Source organism: Prunus avium, chromosome 2, assembly GCF_965620075.1.
Source record: "Prunus avium chromosome 2, drPruAviu1.hap1.1, whole genome shotgun sequence".
Classification (NCBI taxonomy): Eukaryota; Viridiplantae; Streptophyta; class Magnoliopsida; order Rosales; family Rosaceae; genus Prunus; species Prunus avium.
This window is the reverse complement of record NC_142285.1, coordinates 31,912,438-31,934,772: the sequence shown is the minus strand read 5'-3', so window position 1 is coordinate 31,934,772 and position 22,335 is coordinate 31,912,438. Positions and strand designations below refer to the sequence as shown.

At 40.5% G+C, this 22,335-nt stretch overlaps 1 pseudogene; it reads right to left on the bottom strand.

The window, feature by feature from the left end:
• Nucleotides 1-84: 84 nt before the first annotated feature.
• Nucleotides 85-744, bottom strand: LOC110751067 (putative lipid-binding protein AIR1; annotated as a pseudogene).
• Nucleotides 745-22,335: the final 21,591 nt, after the last annotated feature.

The following is a 22,335-nucleotide window of genomic DNA, read 5'->3' as shown; positions in this document are numbered from 1 at the left end:
TGGAAGGAATCGTATGAACATTCCTAAGAGAGAACACTCTAGATCTCAGCTACATTTCGAAGGAAACATGCATAATGTGTTACAGACTAAAGCAAAAGATTAGTGGCCTGTTTTTCATTCCAACAAAGCTTCGGTAGGGCAGCACTAGATGAGAAGGTCATGGCACCCCTGGGCGGATTGGAAGCCTGTTGGGACAGACTTACCACAGTAATTCGAAAGCAAGTTTAAGGAGACTGGCACATTAAGATTGATGCCCAAAACGTTGGCTTTAATGGCAGTGCAAAGGCACATAGCAACATCAACATCAACAAGACCCGTAATGAGGCTACAGCAAGGGGTCTTTGGTGGGGTCCCCACACAACAAGGTGCACCGAGTCATTCAACAAATCGCCACATACCCCAAGCGTAAGCGTGTCCTTAGGGCAAGAGGCTTTAGGAGGGCTTGGGCTTGGGCTTGGGGTCGGGGTCTGAGTCGAGGTCGGGGTTGTAGGAGGTTGTTCCGGCGTTGGGATTGGGGTTAGAAGAGATTGTGTTAGGGTTGAGGTTGGGGTTGGGGGGCAGGGAGGAGGATGTTTTGGGGTTTGGGGAGGGTGTTTTGGTTTTGGGGTTGAGGGGGGAGGGTGTTTGGGGGTTTTTGGTGGTGTTGGTGGACAATTAGGAACATGATGATCGGAACTCACTGTAGTGAAAAACACAAGGTTAAGGGAGAGAAGAAGAGCAATAGTTGCAAATGCAGAAGCCATTTAAGAACTAAATTCCCTCAGGAAGTGAAGTGACTGATTGAAATATACACGCATTAACTTGTTGATGGAGGTGGTGGTATTTATAGACTTTCTTTTTCTGAAAAAAAAAAATCTAAATTTTCAAAGACACCCATTTGTCCAAACAGCGTACACTGTTTTGGGGTGCAAGATAGGCACAAAAACAAAGAGACACCCTTGTTCTTAGAGTGCTTCCACCGGTTGCCCCAAGCCGGGGTAGGACAGGGCACGAGCCCAGGCGAGGCAGCGGGCCAAACTTGCTAGGGCAAGGTGTGGGTCCCATGAAACCAGGCCAGCCCGCAGGCAAAATGAGCCCGTGCTCTAGCCTGGGTTTGCTGACGTTAGCGATGACGTCAGCAACAAAAAAAAAAAAAAACTAAAAAACACTAAAAATTCCAGAATTTTTTTAAAATAAATACTTAGTCATATTCTTCACTTCCCACATCAAAACTCTATACAAATTCCTCTCCTCATATCTCATGTGAATAGCAGTTGCCATGGCAATGGATGGAAACACCACAAGCCTTTTGCAAGGGTTGCCACTATTCACATGAATAGTAACAGCCCTTGCCTTACTCTTGCGCTTTGCCATGGTAAATGGGTGGAAGTGCTCTTATTAGGCAAAGAAGGTTTGAACATCTTGATCGTGTCCATATTTGGCCAAAATAGATCCCATAATCAAGGTTCTCCTTCCTTCTACTAGAGAGACTTACAAGCCAGCGTCGATTTTGGGTGTGTGAACGCTCTTTACCACTGAATTCATAATGAGAGATATCACTTTGACAACAAGGAGTAATTATGTAATGAAAAACTAATAAACTACCAAATGTCGACCTGATAAACAATGAAACTGGAACCTTCCGTTCTACTTGCTCACTGGCTTCACACCCCGCAGATAAATGGCTCTACTAATTATATGGTATTCTAATTTTTTATTTTTTATTTTATTTTTGTTACTATAAGGTATTGTAATATGAAAACTCAGAAATCTTAATTCTTTTGGGAAATATGTTATGCATAGAGACAAAACACCTCAATCAATCAACTATTTAGCCAGACAAATAATGTCGACCTGAAACTGTGTATAGATACGCTGCTTCATTTATAATGCAGTCAATTTAGTTGTTTGATAACGAAAAAAAAAGAGTGCAGTAAAAATTCACCTCACATATGAAAAAATTACGTACATGCCAAAGGGCACACGTATGCATGATTCTCAGAAACAATGGTTAAACATGAATATACGTGGCTATGAAATCAATGCACAAAGCATTCATTTCTATGAAATCAAAGTGCTCGTCGAGAAGCACTTGCTCCTAGAACAAGAAGAATGACAATAGGGCAAAGACTAAGAAACATCCATCCGTATCTGTAACTTTTAAGCAACAATAATAAAATATTTTCAAGATTTTTTTGGAAAATAAAATTATTATTTATTTTATGAAAGTATATACATTGTCTAAACAAAGAAGCACAAAAAATATGTATCAAGATCTTCCACAAACAATGAATTGATGGGATCTATCAGACTATGTCACCTCTACAATTACAATTACCACCACATGCCATGTTGAATAAGAAAACTTCAGTGCTCTAACTAATTGATAAAGGTACAAAATTAATTGAGGCAGAGGCAGAGGACAAAACTAATTCTATATGGTGCCAAAGGGACAAAACTAGTTCTACACGCTCCTCCTTCGATATGGAGGAAGTAAAACCAACTTTCCCATTAAGATCACTTTAACAGTTAAGACTTGGAACTAATTCATCAACATATTTACATTATCTATGTATCTAAGAATCAACAGAAATAATCACAACTATCACAAGAAAGAAAAAGAAAAGAAAAATACTTATAACAAAAATGTTTATTACAACAATGTTTACTTAACAACAATGTGGACAATGGTGTCCTTGGGTCCTCTAGAAAGAAGAAAAAAAACCTCTAGACTAAGGAATTCCAACATCCCTCTTCTCCCTTCCAATCCCTTTCCCCCTTCCTCATCCTCTCCTTCTACTCGCCCCTCCCCTCCCTCTTTGTTTTCTTGGTTTGGTTTTGTGTTTTTGATTTGCATATTGGAGTTCTCAAATCTACTTCAGATCTATGTGGTTTACCTCTGTTGTTAATATTATGTTAACTCGCAATTGTACGGGGCAATTAGTAGTATAGCAAGACAAGTACGAGGTCGTACCCACGAAGACTGAGAAGTTAAAACTAGTTATGTACTTAGATTCCCAAATTCAAGAAAGTAGGAGGTTATGTCTAAAACAGAATTTAAAACAAGAGTGGTTGTGATTGTTGAACAAAAGAAGCAAAATGAAATTTCAAACAAAAACAAGTAAACAAATGTAACAAAGAGTGGTTTTAAGAGTTGGAAAACAGATTTTGAGACTAGGGCATTCGAATCACCATAACAATTCAATTCTGGGTTATAAAGATTCAAGTAACAAGTCTAATTCAGATTCAAAGATTGATTCTAGCTAAAGTATGATTAGGCCATGGTGTTTGGTCCTAACCTTGTGTTCCTAATTCCCTAATTTGATCATTTGTTGTCTAACCTAAAATTAAGCATTAGGAACCCATTAAGCATAGAAGAACATTTTAAACAACCAAGTATGTATCTAATCCCTGTTGTCGAATGTCCATACATACTCTTCCTATTCATAGTTCAATTCGAATTAAAGCATGGTGTATACTCTTAATTCAAACCAAGATAGTTAACAAACAAGTTCTAATGGTGATCAATCATTCAAACAAGCATGTTAACTTATAAGCATAATGAATAAGAACATGAATCATGAATCAAACTTGAAACTCCAAATTTATAAACCCAGAATATTCATGTTAGGTTACATCGAAGCCCTAGTTATGGATTTAGCTACTCATAATGGAAAAGAGACTTGAACAGAAATGAGAAAACATAATGAATGCAATAAGAGTAGAAAAACCCTTTTTCTGAAGTTCTTGTGGTGTCCAAGGCTTCTCCAAGTGCTTCTCCACTTCTAATGCTTCTCCAAGAGCTTCCCCACTTCTAGAAAGATGTATGAAGGATATGGAGGTGATTTGGGATGAGTTTGAGTGAGTGGTGATGGCTAAGGAAGATGAAATTCGTAGGGAAATGGAAGAGAGGTTTGCTGGAGTTGTTTTGGTGATTGTTGGAGTGTTTGGGATTTTGAGAGTGTTTGAGGATGGTTGGAGTGAATTGTGGGGTTGTGAATCCCAGGATTTGTTGTGTCTTGAATGTGGAATGGATGTGGTATTTATAGGGAGAGGGGAGTGATAAATCTGAATTCAATATGGCTAATGCATACAACACTTGCATTATAAAAGATGAATTGGTTGATGCACTTCACTAATGCATACAACACTTGCATTATAAAATCTGAATTGGTTGATGCACTTCACTAATAAATCCCACCAGCAGCCCTAGCTCATCTTCATGTCACCATGACCAAGCTTCCAACCAGCTCAATAGCTCATGCCTAGCTCACCATGACCAAGCTTCCAACCAGAAACAATAGCTCATCCTGAGGTCAGCATGACTAGCAACTTCAAGGGCTTACGAATTGGGCTTCCCTTAAGCAAATTAAGACTTTAAGCACTCAAACTTGAAGTTCAGAATGTCTTCTTTCCAGCCATATATCATTTGGGCTAATCCAAGGTCGGAGGAGGAAGTTAAGGCCAAAACAAATTGCTAACTCATTTTGCTCGCTGATAAAATCCATCCTGAGCATGGCTCTGTGTTTTCTAGGTAACAGACTCCATATTTATCCAATGGGGCTGAATTTTAGATATGTAATAGTACACACCCATTGGAACAACTTTCATGAAGAATTATGCCTCATCCGAGCTGTGTAGGTTGCTGAAACAAAGCTTGCAATATGACCTACGGAACTGGACTGGCAGGGGGCTGTAGCCAAAATGAGTTTGTCTTTTAAGCTCTTCATCCCTTTATCCAAATCAGGCTTTAACATACATGGATTACATCATTTCATATCCAAAGCCATCATTGTTACCTAAAGCTGAAAGATAAACACAAAAAGGATTAAAAGCACAAGTTTAACTCAAAAACATAACCAAATCATAAGCTAGAAGGGTACAAAATGATATACAATTATGAACCGATCAACCTCTCCTTGGATTTTGCCCCAAAGTACTGGTGTTTTGGCATATCTGATGTCCTGGATACTCTATTTTCTAGTTTCGTGGTCATCGACAGGTTGCGGTTGTGTGTGCCTTGTGTTGGTTTGTGGCTATTATGGAATGCAAGGAACATATAGTACTTTTCAGTTTTGAACCAATGCCCGCAGAGAGAAGTTTTATATGTGCAAAGAACTATGATGTTGAATTTCAACAGGCCAAGTTGTTTTATCATAGGAGGCCTTTTTTGTCAGTTCGTGTGAGGTTGACTCTTTTGTTAGTCGAAAGTATGGGTGGTACTCTTTCCTCCCCTAGGATTTTGTCCCATGTGGTTTTCTCTAGACAAATTTTTAATGAGGCCGTTGTTATCATGTTGATTCTCACTATGTACTGTTTCATGGTTTTTTAATGGAATATATTTTCGTATTTAAAAAAACAACAATGTGGACAATATATATTCATTATTTTTCATAATTAACAACATTGGTTATTACAAAAACAAAGATACACCCAAAAAAAATCATGCTTACAATACCCAAATGCCTAAATTGTTCAAATTACCAAACAAAATAACATCAAAACATCATATATCATACCAGCCAACTAGGATCTATAAATTAAAACAGACTTGCTTCAAGCACACAAAGGGAAAATAGCAAAATCAAACAAATTGAGGCAGAGCACTACAACACCCAAAAGAAAGGGATTGACTATATATTTAATCTGAACAAGTTTTAGTTGATATAAAAAAATTATTATTCATTTGCTATTATTTTATCCTTATCCAAATTAATAACATTAACAATAATCATCTGCACTCCTACACCCATCAAGACAACATAAATATTCCATGACCATGTGAAATTGTCTACCATCTTGATTGAGACTCATCTCTTGATGCTTTCCATGTCTTGTAATTTATTCCATCACATTTTGTTCCCCATGCTATATATATATATTTTTTTTTCTTTTTAAAAGAACGAAATTCATTGAAGAAACTAGAGCATATTACAATCGTTTAAGAGGGCATCCTGGATGATAGCATGGGACCACTCATTCCAGTCAACTAAACTATCAACAAAGAGAAAATTTAGCCAAGCGATGAGTGACATTGCAGTGGCGAGAAACATGGGCAATAATAGCCCCATCAAACTGAGATAAAAGGAACTTGGCGTCCTCGTAGAGATGACCAAGAAAAGAAGAGTCAGTATTTTTCCTTAAGATAGTGGTGACAGTTGTGAGAGAGTCACTTTCTAAGGTGAGCTAGGGATTACCAAGAGAATAACCCAGACTCAAACCTTGAACCTTCACACACAGCAATCAGTTCAATGTGCTCAGCTCGATAGATATGGCGGAACCTCCAAATGCGTGCTGAGATGAAATTTCCTCAGTAGTCATGGACCACCACACCCACACCCCTCAGGCTAAGGGCGACTATCAAGACCCCATCAACATTAATTTTGAATCAGCCTTCCGAGGGCGCCAACCATCTCACATGGCGGTAGGGGGCGGCGAGTGTGGGGTTTTGAAAGAACACGATGGAACTCCTGAAGCCAACTAGTAGCCTGCAAAGCGACAAATGCAAGGACAGCACGAGTACCATCCCAAAGGTGGGAGTTGCACTCCTTCCAAATGGCCCAAATAAGCATTAACACTAGATTGAAATCAGAAAGAGACACCTCATCAAGAACAGAGCAGAGCCAGTCCTTCATAGTAAATTCTTGTTGAGAAACACGCAAACCCAGACGATAAGCAAACCACACTGCCTTCGAAAAAGGGTAGTCCCGCAGTGTATGAAGAGTAGTTTCTGCAGGATTATTACAAAGAAAACAAGACTGATCAATCTGAACACCCCGCCGAACAAGGTTAGAGTGGGTGGCCAAAATATTTGAGGTAGCACGCCACACACAAATTTTAACTTTGTTTGGAACATTTGCCTCCACAAGGTAGACCAAAGGTGACTGTAGCCGTTGGAACCACCAACAGAAGTTGAAGCAGTCAAACAGTGATCCTGGAGGGACGAGTAAGCCACATGGTAAGCACTCTTGACAGTGAAGGACCCTTTAGCATCATAATGCCAGATAAGACGGTCAACAGGTAATTTTAGACTTAACGGAATAGACTTGATAACAAGTTGGTCCTCATGAGAGAATAACAAGGCTAAAATATCGGAGTTCCACTGCTTGTTGACAACGTCGATCAAGTCCTATACACGCAAATCAGTCAAAAAGATAGGGGTAGAGGAAATAACTTTAAAAGTGTTAGGTCTGGGGAGCCACCTATCCCTCCAGATGCTGATGGAGCCACCATTGCCCACTAGCCATCTGGAACCACCAACGAGCATATACCGTGCTTTAATGATGCTACGGCAACAGTGGGAGGCACCAAGACCAGCCACTGCATCCCAGAACGAGATTGTAGGGAAGTATTTAGCCTTGAAAAGCATCCCAGCCAAAGAATCAGGATTGTGAATAAATCTCTAACCTTGTTTTGCGAGGAGAACAAGATTGTAGTCATAGAGGTCGCGGAAACCCATCCCCCTTTCCGATTTAGGCCTGCATAATTTCTTCCAGGACATCGAGTGTAATTTTTTTGAGTCAACCGAACTACCCCACCAAAATTTGGCGAAAAGGCGTTGGAGATCCAGACAAACGGTCTGTTAGCGAGATGTCCCTATTCTATTAGGATATTGTTTTATTTATTTCTCTTTGTATAGATATTATGTAATTAGGATGCCACTTATTTTCCTAGTTTAATTCTACTAGGGTTTACATCCTGTATTATAAATACCTCCTTTTGGAGAATGAAATATATCTAAAAATATTCTACCCATATTGTTTGACTTGGCATCAGAGCCGACTTTCTGGTGACCTGTGTGTGTTGTGCCCACCCGTGTTCTACTATGTGCCCTAATTTCTTTTTAGGGTTCTTGTGCTCGTGCCTGTGCTGTGTTTATCGTATCTGCTTTGTGTTGTGTTGGTTTCCGCTGCTATCATGGGTGATGATTCCAACGTTGTGATTGGTACTAGTGCGTCTACACCGACGGAGTCACGTCCCTCGCGTGATTACTCTACCCCGATTGCGTCTGACAAATTGGATGGCTCCAATTATGCCTCTTGGTCTCGTGGTGCGCGTATTACGATTACTAGTCGTCGTATGGCAAGTTGGATCAATGGGAAGAAGCCTGCTCCGTCTCAAGATTCCGCTGCCTATGCTGAATGGGAGGAAGATAATTGTCTGGTGCAGTCATGGCTTCTCAATTCCATGACTAAACCAGTTCGTGCCTTGTTCGAACATGGTGATACTGCCTATGATATATGGGAGGCTGCTCGGAAGACCTATACTGTGACTCAGAATAGTTCTCGTTTGTTTCAACTCCGACGGCAATCCATCCTTATAGGTCAGAATGGTGAATCCGTGAAAGTGTTCTATGAAAAACTTCATGCTATCTGGCAAGAGATTGATTGTCTACGTCCGCATGAGTATAGTTGTTCTACTGATGGGGCTCGTCGTCTGAAAGAAATTGAAGCCGATCGAGTTTATGATTTTCTTGGCGGGCTTGATCCACCGTATGATGGTGTTCATAGCCGTATTCTTGCTCTTAGTCCTGTTCCACCTCCACTCGAAGCCTATGCCATGGTCATAGAGGAAGATACTCGTCAGTCCGCTATGCTTGGAGGGGGATCGCTGGCTCTCAAGGTTGACCCAGCACGTCAACGACCGGTCGCCCAGCACGACGCGACCGGTCGCTCTCCGTCTAGGAAGTTTGGATCTTCTGCTGGATCTCGTTCTTCCGCTCCTACCTCTACCTCTCTTGAAGGTCCGCTTAAGTGCCACCATTGTAATGGGAATCATTACTCCGAGAAGTGTTTTAAGGAGCACGGTTATCCTGATTGGTTTGCTGACTACAAAGCTCGTATGTATGGCCCTAAGGCCACTTACACTGTGACTCCTTATGAGGCCCGTCCTCCAGCTCCATCTGCAAATCTATGTGCTTCCGATACTATGCTAGGTATGGGTTCTACTACATGGATAATTGACACTGGTGCTTCTGATCATATGACTTATAATGATAATATGTTTGATGAGTTGTCGCATAACCTCCGTGACCCCTATATTACTAGTGCTAATGGTTTACCTTCCCCAATTACCGGTGAAGGTACCATCCATCTCACCCCTTCTTTACCTCTGTCTCATGCCCTCTTGGTTCCCAATATTCATTGCAATTTATTATCTGTTGGGCGTTTACTTGATACACTTAACGCTTCTGCTACCTTCTATTCTACCCATTGTTTTTTCCAGGATCTCAGGACTCACGAGAAGATTGGGCATGGTAAACGGATAGGGGGGTTATATTACTTACAATTGCCGGCTGCAGCAGTTCGTGATTGTGTCGCTAATAAAGCTCTGAGTGGCAGTGTCAAAGACAAGAAACAACTTTGGTTATGGCATCGTCGCTTAGGACATCCGTCGTTTGGTTATCTTAGACATTTGTTTCCTTCGTTATTTAGTTCGTGTGATGAGTCTAGTTTCAAATGTGAGACTTGTGTAATGGCCAAGAGCCACCGTACTGTTTTTCCCTTAAGTAATAATAAAGCTGCTGTGCCTTTTGAGTTAGTACATTCTGATGTCTGGGGTCCTGCTCGTGTGACTTCTCATGGTTTCCGTTGGTTTGTTACGTTTATTGATGACTGCACTCGCTTAACATGGGTGTATTTGATGAAGAATAAACATGATGTTGCCTCTATTCTTCCTGACTTTTGTGCCATGGTGTCTACTCAATTCCATGCTCGTGTTAAAGTTTTTCGCACTGATAATGGCGGTGAATATGTGAATCATACCTTGGCCCAGTTCTTTCGTGATCAAGGTATCATTCACCAAACTACCACTCCATTCACACCTCAACAGAATGGTGTGTCTGAAAGGAAGAATCGTCAGTTACTTGAAGTTGCTCGCTTTCTGATGTTGGATATGTCTGTTCCCCATCATCTTTGGGGACATGGTGTCTTGGCCGCTGCCTACTTGATTAACCGTACTCCTAGTCGGGTTCTTGATTTCAAGACTCCACTTGATGTGTTGTGTGCTCTTACTCCTCCGGTTTCGGTCTCTAAGTTACCTCCGAAGGTGTTTGGGTGTGTTGCGTATGTTCATGTCTACTCCCATCAACGGAGTAAACTTGATCCTTGTGCTCTCCACTGCGTCTTCATTGGTTATTCTACTACTCAGAAGGGTTATAAGTGTTATCACCCGCCTACTCAGAAGGTACATGTCACTTTGGATGTCACATTTCATGAAGAAGTGCCCTATTATGTTTCTCCCTCCTCTCCAATTCAGGGGGGGAGGGGGAGTGAATTGAAGAGTTTCGGAGTGGAAAATATGGAAGTTTTTGGAACTAAAAAAGGAATTTCTGGCGAACAGGAACGACCGGTCGCAGGGGAGACGTGACCGGTCGTCAACGAATCTGTGATGAAAATGACCGGTCGCACATAGGAAGCAACCGGTCGCCTGCCTCAACGAAACAGTACAGTACCGATACGAGCGAAGTGACCGATCGCAGTGATCTCACGACCGGTTGCGAACGAATCTGCCCAGGAAACGACCGGTCGCACATAGAAAGCGACCGGTCGCCCGACTCGACGAGCGACGACAGTACCGATACAAGTGACGCGACCGGTCGCGAGGAAAGTCATGACCGGTCGCTAGACGATATTTTTGGTGTTTTCGAGCCTCTTTCAAAAGGACATAACAGTGATATTGGCGACACTCGTACAGATGAAATTGATAATAGACCCCCCTCTGCCCTGCCATTGCCTCAATCAAGTTGTGATAATGAGGTACTTTCTATTGATGTGCCTACCTATTCTTTGCCCCCACGTACTACCCGTGGGAAACCTAAAGTGCAATATTCTCCTAATATACATGCCAAGTCTAAATATCCCATTAACCATTATATGTCAACTCATCGTTTATCTAAGTCATATGCATCTTATTTGTGTCAATTATCTAGTGTATGTGTGCCAACTAAGTTGCAGGATGCTCTTTCTGATCAAAACTGGGTAGATGCAATGCATGTTGAGATGGAAGCCTTGAACAAGAATGCTACTTGGGAGTTAGTTCCTTTACCAAAAGGAAAAAAGGCAGTTGGGTGCAGATGGGTGTTTACTTTGAAGCACAAGGCTGATGGTTCCATTGACCGTTACAAGGCAAGATTGGTAGCAAAAGGGTATACTCAGACATATGGAGTGGATTACACAGAGACTTTTGCTCCAGTAGCTAAGCTCAACACTGTACGCGTACTCTTATCCTTAGCTGCTAACCATGACTGGCCGCTGCTACAATTTCATATCAAAAATGCATTCCTCCATGGTGACCTCAAGGAAGAAATATATATGGATCCTTCGCCGGGTATCCCTGTGACCTCTAAAGAGGGTGTGGTGTGCAAGCTACGGAAATCCTTGTATGGATTAAAGCAGTCTCCAAGAGCGTGGTTTGGAAGATTTGCTGCATCCATGAAGAAGTTTGGGTATGTGCAAAGTAACTCTGATCATACTTTGTTTCTGAAGCGTCATAAAGGTAAATTGACGGCTTTAATTATTTATGTTGATGATATGATTGTGACTGGAGATGATCATGTAGAAATACAGAGTCTTCAGAAGTATTTGGCTTCCGAGTTCGAGATGAAATCATTAGGTGATTTAAAGTATTTTCTTGGGATTGAAGTTGCCAGATCTAAACATGGTATTTTTCTATCCCAGAGAAAGTATGTTTTGGATTTACTTGCAGAAACTGGAATGTTGGATTGTAAACCAATTGATACCCCTAGTGAGCAGAATCATAAGTTGGGGATATATCCCGATCAAGTTCCGACTGATAAAGAATGTTATCAACGACTTGTGGGGAAGTTGATTTATTTAGCTCATACCCGTCCGGACATTGCGTATGCTGTAAATATAGTGAGTCAGTTTATGCACTCTCCTAGTGTAGATCATATGGGGGCTGTGACTCGTATTTTAAGGTATCTGAAAGTAACTCCTGGCAAGGGGTTAATTTTCTCCAAGTATGGCCATACGGATGTAGAAGGGTATACAGATGCTGATTGGGCAGGTTCAGCCACAGATAGGCGTTCGACATCTGGGTATTTTATGTTTGTAGGTGGCAATCTTGTTACGTGGAGGAGCAAGAAACAAAATGTGGTGTCTAGATCTAGTACTGAGGTCGAGTATCGGGGAATGGCCCATGGTGTATCTGAGTTACTATGGTTGAGGAAATTGTTGAAAGACCTTGGTTTTGGGCCTAAAAAACCCATGGATTTATATTGTGACAATACGGCTGCGATTGCAATTGCTCATAATCCTGTACAACATGACCGTACAAAGCATGTGGAAGTTGATCGAAATTTCATTAAAGAAAATTTGGATGCGGAGATTGTGTCATTCCCCTTCATCCGTTCAGAGTATCAGTTAGCTGATGTTCTTACGAAAGCTGTTTCTACAAGTATCTTCCTCCACTCGCTTGACAAGTTGGGCATGCGTGACGTCTTTGCTCCAACTTGAGGGGGAGTGTTAGCGAGATATCCCTATTCTATTAGGATATTGTTTTATTTATTTCTCTTTGTATAGATATTATGTAATTAGGATACCACTTATTTTCCTACTTTAATTCTACTAGGGTTTACATCCAGTATTATAAATACCTCCTTTTGGAGAATGAAATATATCTGAAAATATTCTACCCATATTGTTTGACTCGGTCTTGGGCAAGAGAAAGGTTTGCATGTTGTATAGTGGCAGAGACTTAGCCACAACTTTAATGAGGAGTTCACGACCGATCCTGCTCAAGAGTTTCCCCTTCCAATCGTTTAATTTATCCCAGACTTTCTCCGTTAGATAAGAGAAAGTACGCCTTTTGGCGCGTCCAATGAAAGTAGGAAGACCCAAGTATTTGTCGTGAAATGGCACACGATCAACCCTAAAAAAAGAAGCCATCTAAGACTGCAGATGGGTGATGACATTTTCACTCAAAGCAACAGCATAGTCGTCAAAACAAGTGCTTTTTATGCTAATAGGTTACATGACATGAGAAGAGTGCTTGATATGGAGCCATGGGCTTTTCGTGACTCCTTAGTGCTGGTTGCTGAGGAAACAAGAAACTATAAGATTTATGGTACACCTCTATTCAGGAATGTGTTCTAGATATAAATTTATGGCCTTCTGCCGTTGAATATGACGTTGTCAGCAGTTTCCAAGATTGGTAATCCGATAGGGGAGGTCCTAGATAAATCAACAGGAAGAGAATGTATTGGTCGTTTTGCCCGTGTGTGCATCTATCTTGATGTGAGACAACCACTGATGCGTGAGACTCTTATGGCTTCTCCTAGGGAAGAAGCACTATGGATGGACTTCCGGTATAAGTTTTTACCCAATTACTGTTTGGCTTGTGGTTGTCTAGGGCAAATAACCCAGTGATGTGAAAACTTATCTACGGAGGAGAAAAAAGAAATATCCATCGGAGGAAGGAATACAAATACACAACCATTTGCTAGACTTGAGGCATTGGAGGATTTGAGGGGTAGGAGACTACAACATGGAGTGAGAAGATCCCCTACTTGATCTGATAGCCGGGACAAACCAAAAACGGGGTATCAATGGTCAGGAATAAGATAAGGGAGATCAGATGGCGCAATCAGGCTTTGAATGATGACAAGGAGGGGCGACGTACACGGGGTTCAGCAGGCAGTGAAACTATGGAAGTGGAAAACACAACCACATCGCCCTCAAAATCTAGGACCTCACGGGATAGGGGTCGACATGTTGGAGGAAGTATGGCAGAGTTAATTAGGCAGCAAAGAGAGGAAGCAGATAAGCAAAGAAAACTCAGAGAAGCAACTTACAATGCAGGTTTTTTAAACTTGAGAAGTAATAGTGGGAGAGGTCATCCTGAGAAAGAGGAAGACAAAAAAAAGTGATGGAGGAGAGATGTAGATTTCGACGAATGATGGTGTGGAAATTGACCTCAATAAAATAGCGGATCCTGACACCCCTCCTAGTGGGGCCACATAGTCGATGATGGGGATGCAGGAAGTACCACAAGTGCAGATAGAGGAGGAACACATGAGTGCTAATTTTGTGATGGTAGAATTAGACCCCTTTAACTTGGAGCCTATCATTGCACGAACGGGACGACATAAGCGGAGGGAACCGGTTAATGGGGAAAAAAGAAGCCGAGAAGTGGAGAAAGAGGCAGAATGTGAGAAGCGGGTACGTAGGGAGCCAATAGAGATTGGGGTGGAGCTGGGTTTTCACTTGGGGAACACCATCGTGGAGAATATGTATGATTGTGAAATTGGTATGGAAACGGAGACCGGCGAAAACAAGTCTCCACGATCACCATGAAACTAATGATTTGGAACTGTTAGGATATTGGGATTGCTCTGACAGTATCTACACTAAAGGAGCAATTAAAGCTCTAAACTCCTGACATAGTGGTGCTTTTGGAAACCAAGAACAGAAGTAGCGTTATGTTAATTTGAAAAAAAAAAACAATTAGGAATGGATTTTAGGCATGTTGTGGAACCACAAGGGACCGGGGGAGGTCTTTGTATGTTTTGGAAGGACCCGCAGATGGTTTTGCTAATTAAATACTCAACTTTCTTTATTGAGGTGGTGGTGCAAGATGAGGAGAAAAAATGGAAGTGGAGATTCTTTACAGTGTATGTGAGTACAGAGGACAGAGTTCGTTGGACACAATTCTGTATTCTAAGGGAGCGAATCCAAAGTTGTTATGAAGCATGCTTAGTAATGGGTGATTTTATTGATATCCTCACAACAATGGAGAAAGAATGGGAAATTCCCTGGACTGAGAGAAGTCTAATGGGTTTTCGAAACTTTGTGGCGGATTGTGATCTTATGGATTTGGGTTTTGTGGGGCGCCCTTTTATGTGGAGGAATTGCTAAATGGATGGCCATATTCAGGAATGGTTGGATCAGGGACTAGGGTCTAGTCTATGGCTGCAGATGTATCTAGATGCAAAAATCACCCGTCATATGGTACTCAGATTTGGCCATGCATTTTGCTCTTGCAAACTGTCTCTCCACCAAGGTGAAGGACACGTAGATTTATTTATGATCCTTGATGAGGCATGGATAACGATTGTCGTACCATAATTGTGGAAAGTTGGCAGAAAGTTTTCAAAGATTCTCGGGGGGAACATGTTTTCCAGAAACTACGCTGGGTCAAAAAAGGGTTGCTAGACTGGAGAATACGAGAATGGAGAAACTCGAAAGTATGAATTGAGGAATTAAGGGGTCAGCTAAATGACGCATATCAACAAAATGTTTATGATGGGACAAAAGTTCAACATATGGAAGGTGAACTTTCTACTGCAATTAAGGAAGAGGAGATTTACTGGAAGCTCAAATCCCAAGTGCAATGGCTACAGGAAGGGGATAAGAATACTAGATTCTTTCACTAAAAAATGATGGCATGGAGACGTTTGAACCGAATGTATGAACTGGAGGACCAATGTGGGATTTGGAGGGAAGGTGAACATGAGATTAATAATATTGCTAGCAATTATTTTACCGAGATTTTCTTGACAAGAAATACCACAGCTATTCATGAAATCATGGATTGTGTGACCAAGCATGTAACAGTGGCACATAAGGAGATGCTGGATAAGATGGTGACTTACGGATGAAATAATTTCGACCATGAAAGAATTACACCCAACTAAAGCCCCTGGCCCTAATGGTTACACGTATAGTTTTTTTTAAAGAAATATTGGGATTTTGTTGGCAAGGACATAATTGACATGGTGGATGATTTTTTTCATACTAGAAGATGACAAGGAAAATAAATCAAACACATATTGTGCTCATTCCAAAGGTCCCCAATCCAAGAAAAATGACTCAATGACGACCCATATCTTTATGCAACATTATGTACAAACTTATTTCTAAAATTCTGACTAACAGACTGAAACATGTGTTGCCATAGATAATTAGTCTGAATCAGTCTGTTTTTTATTTATTTTTAGGACAGGATTATTGTTGACAATATTTTAATTGTCCATGAAATTCTTTACTCATTGAAAGCGATCAATAGTACAAAGCCTGATTTAGCATACGTAGTTAGCAGGCTTAGTCGATATACTAGCAACCCGTATCACGACCCGACTCTCCTAGCACGATATTGTCCGCTTTGGACCCCCCTCTCTGCCCTCACAGTTTTGTTTCTGGGAGCTCACGAGCAACTTCCCAGTGGGTTCACCCATCCTGAGATTGCTCTAGCTCCCAACTCGCTTAACTTCGGAGTTCCTAAGAATCCGAAGCTAGTGAGCTCCCAAAAGGCCTCGTGCTAGGAAAAGAAGTGCCCACACATTTAAAGCACTTCACCTTTCCCTCCCCGACCGATGTGGGATTGCTCACCGTTCTTGTTTCCCCAAGACACGGGTCTTACAATCCACCCCCCTTGGGGCCCAGCGTCCTCGTTGGCACACTTCCAGTCGGGGTCCAGCTCTGATACCATTTGTCACAACCCGACTCTCCTAGCACGATATTGTCCGCTTTGGGCCCCCCTCTCTGCCCTCACGGTTTTGTTTCTGGGAGCTCACGAGCAACTTCCCAGTGGGTCACCCATCCTGAGATTGCTCTAGCCCCCAACTCGCTTAACTTCGGAGTTCCTAAGAATCCGAAGCCAGTGAGCTCCCAAAAGGCCTCGTGCTAGGAAGAGAAGTGCCCACACATTTAAAGCACTTCACCTTTCCCTCCCCGAGCGATGTGGGATTGTTCACCGTTCTTGTTTCCCCAAGACACGGGTCTTACAACCCGTCTAATGATCATTGGAAGGCTTTGATTAGAGTGCTACAATTTATAAAAGGCACAATAAATTATGGATTGCATTACACAAGTTATCCATCAATTTTTGAAGGATATAGTGATGCAAACTGGATATATGGTGAAAGTGAAACGAAATCCACTAGTGGCTATGTCTTTGTGTGTGGAGGGGCAGCAATAGCTTGGAAATCAACCAAGCAAACGTGTATAGCACGGTCAACTATGGAATCTGAATTCATAGCTTTGGACAAGGCTGCTGAAGAAGCAGAATGGCTTCGAAACTTTATGGAAGATATATCGTTATTGCCTAAACCAATAACTGCAGTATGTATTCATTGTGATAATATGGCAGCTATTGCAAGAGCCAATAATAAGATATACAATGGTACATCAAGGCATGTCTCATTATCGATTTTATATTATTTTCATTGATGACTTCACTTGTTTCTGTTGGCTCTATCCTTTACGTCCCAAATTTGAAGCTTTCCAAGCATTCCAATCATTCAAGCTACTCATAGAAAATCAATTTGATCGTAAAATCAAAATCCTTCGCAATGACAATAGGGGGGAATACACTAGTAATGCTTTCAAACACTTTCTCACTTCTCATGGAATTATCCAACAATTTTCATGTCCACACACACCTAAACACAATGGGAAAGCTGAAAGGAAGCATCAGCATATCATTGAGCTTACTAAGACTCTTTTTGCACAATCAAATCTTCCTTTGAAATATTGGGTTGAAGTTGCACAAACAACAGTCTATCTCATAAATAGAATGTTGTCGTCTTCTATCAACTTCACCTCACCTCTCCGAAAGTTATGCCATTGTGCACTAGATTATCAATTCATGAAAGCCTATGGCTATTTATGTTATCCTTGGCTACGTCCCTATCCTCAACACAAGTTGGCTTTTAGGAGTCAAAAGTGTGTGTTTTATAGGATATGGGACACAACAGAAAGGGTAGTACATATGTCTTAGACCAATTTTTGGTAGAGTATATATTTCTAGACATGTTACTTTTGATGAAAAAGTATTTAGCCAAAAACCCCTTGGTGCTCCAACCTGATAAGTTTCCATAAGCCGAAAAGTCGTTAATTGTCCAAATTACAGATGCTCGTAGATTAAACATAGACTTTATCATATAATCATAGGTCTGAACACCTTGTTCCCACAACTCCTTAAGCTCATCAATCATTGGGCGCAAATAAACTTCAATTTCTCTACTTGGCGCTTGTGGACCAAGAATTAAAAAGTCATAATAGAGAATGTCTGCTTCATGCACTTCCATGGAGGCAAATTATATGGAACCACTACAACCGGGCACATACTATAAGTTGTGCTCATATTTCCAAAAGGATTTAATCCATCAGTTGCAAGGCCTAATCTAACATTTCGTGTATCTTTAGAAAATTCCGAGTACATTTTGTCAAAGTCTTTCCATGCAATAGAGTCTCCTGGATGCACCATTTGTTCATTATCATCAACCCGCTTATCTTTATGCCACCGCATATCACTTGTTGTGTTCTTGACATAAACAATCTCTATAGCCTAGGCTTCAATGGCAAGTAACGCAATACTTCATGGGGAATCTTCTTTCCTTTTTCAGAAGTACTATCTTTATACCTTGGCTCATTGCACTCTGGGCATTTGTCCGTAAATTCATACTCCTTATAAAACAATGTGCAATCATACTTACAGGCATGTATGTTTTCATACCCTAAGCCCAAACTTTTCAACATCTTCTTGCATGCATAGTATGATTGAGGAATATTATTAGGTTTGGGATATGTCTTCCTCATGAATCCTGGTAACTTATCAACAGACTTGTTCGTCTAACCTCCATCAACTTTGTACTGAATCAATTCAACAATGGTATTCAAAACTTTATATTCATTTGCAGCTCGGGTATAGTTCACGTTGAGCTTCACTCAACAATCTCTCATAGTTATCCATATCGACCCTCCTCTCATCATTGCTACTGTCACCATCTAGACGATCTCCCTCCTCTATCGTAGTATCTTCATCCTCTCTTATTTCTTGAACAACATCTTCCCTATAAAATATATCATCCATCATATTGAATATTTCATCGTTACCTTCAATGATAGGCTCAATAGCTGGAGAACTCATATCATGTGGCAGCACACCCACTTCTTCTCCATGATATATGCATTTATCATAAGTTACATCCATCCCAAACATCAACAATGGAAGCGAACCATGTCAATTGGGTGCCAAAATGAATTATGGCAATCCCTGCAAGGGCATAGTATCTCACCACTCTCATTCACATGGTGCCTTGCATGATCAATGAATGATTGAATTCCTTTCATATAATCTGGATTATTTCGTCAACCACGACATTTGGTAACCCACTGCCTATCCATTTGAAATATATTTAGAATAATAAATAGGCATAAACTTAAATAAGAAAGGTAATTAAAGAAAAGAAGGCAGAGGAATTCACCTCTCAGCAATTGTTTCTTAAAAACCTACTCCCAGCAAAAACGAAGCAACATAAACAATTCCAACCTGCCAATATAAAATGCAAACACTATTAATTACATTAGGAACTGAAGTTATGATGATCAAGCTTTTGACCTCTACTAAAAATTTCACATAAGTGAAAGGAAACATATCATTATTCTAATTTGTAATTGTGTTACACAGTTAACTAATTACAATAAGTATACAGAGAAAAACTCAATCATGCCCAAAAAGAATACATCAATTACATTAGAAGTTTCATATAAAATCCAAAGGGAGCTGCCAATCCAATCTAATCTATTAACTATGGGTCGGTCGTTCTCTCGTTCACGCGAGGAGAGCCTTGATGGCTAAGGTTAGGGTTTCTCTAGTTTTCTTTACTCATTCTCTGCGTCGTCTCTCTCAATCTTCTCTGATTGTCTCTTTGGGTTCTTCTTGGTGAATTGGGAATGACATTTTTTTTGCTCTTTTGTTCTCCATGGGGTGGTTATGTTGGCTTCCTTTCTAGGCTCCCAAGGAGCCAGTTGCTGGTGAGGGGTCTCCATCTTAACGCTATGGAGATGGCCACCGCCTCTTCTGCTCAAGGGGATGACAAGTATGCGGCACCAAGTGGGAATCAGAAGAGTGCGAAAACTGGCGTTGGGCATCTGATTGTTCGTGACATGGATTTTTCTGGTAAGCATAGTTTTTGTATCGAGGATTTTGTTGACAAGGCAGAGGAGGCCAGCCTCGAAGGGTTTCTAAGATCTCCCTAATAATTCTCCTATGGAATGTTCCTACTATGAAGATCTTTCTTCGGAAATTTCTTCAGGCTAAGAGGCCAATCTTGGTCTCCCTTGCTTGTCAACTGGGGTTTTGGATCAAGAAAATTGGAGGTAGCGGTTGGTGTTTGGCTGGATCTGTTATGATGCTCACAATACGTTTTTGACTCTGTATGAAGAACTATGATGCTTTCTTTAGATCATAGGAGGCTTTCTTTGATAGTATCTGCGTAGTGATGGGATGTGTTTTAATGGTTTTGAGGTTGGGTGATTAGCTAAATCTATTTTGATACCCATAGTACGTTTTTGACTCTGTACGAATAACTATGATGCTTTTTCTAGATCATAGGAGGACTTCTTTGACAGTACCTACATAGTGATGGGATGTTGTTTTCAGGGTTTTGTGGTTGGGGTTTAGGTTGGATTGTTTCGTATAAGTTGTTTAACTCTTCTGTTTAGTCAATGGCATGGGTGGTACTCTTTCCTATCCCGGGATTTTGTTTCTCTGGAAAGGTTTTAACGAGGCCGCCGTTAACATGCTAGTTCTTACCATGTAATGTTCCTTTCGGTTTAATGAAATACCATCTTTTCTCAACAAAAAAAAACTATGGGTCAACTAAAGGATTAATAATTTGAAGTATGGATTCAAACACACCCTCACAGACGTACCAACAAAAGAATATGATTCTTTAAAAAAATATATATGAATAAAGTTTTCCAGGAAACAAACCAAATAATATGCAGCAAAAAAAAAAAAACAATCAAAAAAACATACATCAAGCACTATATGATTGAGTTCAACATGAAATTTCAGAAACTCTCAATCACCAATCACTATATGATTCTTTTTTTAATACTAAAAACAGAGTTTTCATGAAACACACCAATTCAAAACTCCAAATTCGTAGAAAGATAGTCTCATTGATTTTGCCCCCCACCCCACCACCCACAAATTCTATCAATAATATTTTAGCACAACATACACCACCATGGCCCTGCTTCACCAAATACCTAAAATCAGCCTTCAATAAGAAAGAAAACATGAAGAAAAAGACGCAACTTACCAAAAAATTTACCAATGCCACACAGATTAGAAACGTCCTAACTTTACACAAAAACTATATGATTAAAAAATTAATAAAAATACACAACTTACCAAAAAATTGGTAAATAATTAAAAAAAAATTACAAGTTAAATTACAAATAAGAAACCTATATTAGGTTGGAGGAGACGAAGAGACTGGTTGTAGCCCTTGTGGAGGATTGTGGTGGCGATAGGAAATTAGGAACGATAAGCATTGTCGAAGTGGTAGCCGTCGTCGTTGAAGTAGCCATTGGAGGAGCAGTTACTGTCGTCGAAGCAGTAGCGGCCGTCAATCGTAGGTAGCAGAGCGAAAGTATAGAATGAATGAATGAAAGGAGTCAAATGGATACGCCTAACTTGATTAATATGTCATGGGTATAAGTGACGCCCAACCCTCACAAATATTAATTTAATTCTCACAATTAATTATGTGACCATTAAAAAATTCTAAAATATTTTTTTTTATTTGGGGCGCGAAACTTTTCCGCTCTTTTTTTTACTTTCATTTTTAATTTTCCAAAGATTCCCGCATTTAATATTTATGACGACTTAAATCTTATATGTGATGTGATCACCACACGATTCACAAATGATTGTTGCTCTTTCCTGCTCAAAACCGCAATTCTATTTGTTAGGAATTTGGTCTTCCTCGGAAACTGCTCGTCTCTTTGTCGTCATATAAGTGACGACCAAATAAATTCTTCACATATGCCTAGTAAATGTGACGCATTTACAAGCCTCACTTTTGTTTTCGTCATATTAGCCATTTTTTCTTATAGTGCACTCAGTGATCCCACTTATTACAGGTCCTTGGTAGGTGCTTTACAATACCTAACTTGGACTAGACCTGACATTTCTTTCTCTGTTAATCAAGTATGCCAACATATGCATCAATCTAGGACTTCTCATCTCACTGTTGTAAAGCGAATTCTCAGGTTTCTCAAAGGAACGCCTGACCATGGTCTTCTTCTTCGCAAAGGATCCACCACTCTCACAGCCATCTCTGATGTGAATTGGGCAAGTTGTCCATGTTAGATATATGCCTTAGAAGCCAATATAAAAATGGATAATTCTACGAAAATAGTATATAATAATCGAAGGGGCAAGAACGTTGCTTTAGATACATAACGTACACAAAATAACAAGTCCATGGATTAAGATATAAATGGAAAGTGATCTAAAGAAGTTAGATGCATGAGACCTTTCCATACATATGAATATCGTATCCTAAAATGCTCCTGGTCATAGGATCACCAATTGTTC